This window comes from Trachypithecus francoisi, unplaced genomic scaffold (assembly GCF_009764315.1).
Source record: "Trachypithecus francoisi isolate TF-2019V2 unplaced genomic scaffold, Tfra_2.0 Lachesis_group13, whole genome shotgun sequence".
Lineage (NCBI taxonomy): Eukaryota > Metazoa > Chordata > Mammalia > Primates > Cercopithecidae > Trachypithecus > Trachypithecus francoisi.
In genome coordinates, this window is record NW_022681458.1 from 89,153,861 (window position 1) to 89,155,595 (window position 1,735).

Sequence of the window (1,735 nt, forward strand, 5' to 3'; positions counted from 1 at the left end):
TTGTTATAAGTGTGTTTTATGTAAGTCTTATAACAAAAAGGCAAAAATCTATACTAGATTTTAAAAATATAAATATAAACATATAAACAATTCACTACAGAAAACCATTAAGTCACAAATGGCAATAGAGGAAGAAAAAACGTGTATAAAAAACAAGCAGAAGACAAAAGACAAGGGCTTCAGTTCACCAGGCAGAACTTTCCAGAAGACTCAATAAGATGCAGAGAAGTGGCAGCTGCCTGAGCTTCAAAAAGCTACTACAGTCCTTTCTGCTTTCTCACACTGGTCTCATCCCCCTCACTAGCTGTAGCTGCAGAAAATGGTGAAATAAACCACTTTCCATGATTTTTTAGAGGGTCAAAGAAAGTACCACTAAGGAAGAATTGAAAAAGGCTTATAGGAAACTGGCCTTGAAGTACCACCTGATAAAAATCCAAATGGAGAGAAGTTTAAACAGATTTCTCAAGCTCACAAAATTATTTCTGATGCCAAGAAAAGGGAATTACATAACAAAGGAAGATAACAGGTAAATAAGAGGACCGAGCAAGTGGCAGTTCTGGGTCCCCTATGGACATCTTCGATATAATTATTTATGGAGGAAGAAGAATGCAGAGAGAAAAAAGGAGTAACATTGTTGTGCATCAGCTCTCAAAAACCTTAGAAAATGTTTGTGATAGTACAACAAGAAAATTGGCACTTCACAAGAATGTAATTTGTGACTAATGTGAAGGCAGAAGTGGGGAAAAAAAGAGGAGAGAAGTATATATAATGTCCCAATTGCCAAGTTACTGGACTGCAAATAAGAATTCATGCGATAGGGCCTGGGATGGTTCAGCATACTTAGTCTGTATGCATGCACGGAGTGCCAGGGTCATGGAGAATGAATCAGTCCTAAAGATAGATGTAAAAACTGAAATGGAAGAAAGACAGTTTGAAGAAAAAAGATTCTAGAAGTTCATGTTGACAAAGGCATGAAAGATGGTCAGAAGATAACATTTCAAAGTGAAGGAGACAAAGAACCAGGATTGGAACCAGGAGATACTATAATTGAGTTAGATGAAAAGGACCATGCTGTTTTTACTTGACAAGAAGACTAGTTTATGTCTATGGACAGACAACTGGTTAAAATATTGTGTGGTTTCCAAAAACCAATATCCACTCTTGACTACTGAACTAGTCGTCACCTCTCACCCAGGTCAGATTGTCAAACATGGTGATATCAAATGTGTGCTAAATGAAGTCATGCCAATTTTTCATAGACCATTTGAAAAGCATCACCTAATCATCAAATTCAAGGTAAACTTTCCTGAGAATGGTTTTCTCTCTCATGATAAGCTCTCTCAGTTGGGTAAACTTCTACCTGACAGGAAGGAAATAGAAGAGATTGATGAAATGGATCAAGTTAGAACTTTGATTCAAATCAGGAAAGACAGCACTGTTACAATGGAGAAACATATGAGGATGATAAACATCATCCCAGAGGTGGTGTTCAGTGCCAAAATTCATAAAAGGACCAATGAGTAACACTCACTCCTGGCACTTGATGAGCAGTAGTGAGTGAGTGAGTGAAGGATTGTAATCATAATGTATTCACTACCTGCTATTGTTTTTGTTTTAGAATTCAACTATAATAATGTTTTTAAAATTAAATAATAAACAAATATAAAAGCTCAAAAAATCAGAAAATAAATTACAAAATAGTAGTAGTAGGTTCTTACCTATCACTAATTACTCT

At 35.9% G+C, this 1,735-nt stretch overlaps 1 pseudogene; it reads left to right on the forward strand.

Annotated features, from left to right (window-relative positions):
• The first annotated feature begins 319 nt into the window (after positions 1-319).
• Positions 320-1,508, forward strand: LOC117095397 (annotated as a pseudogene).
• Positions 1,509-1,735: the final 227 nt, after the last annotated feature.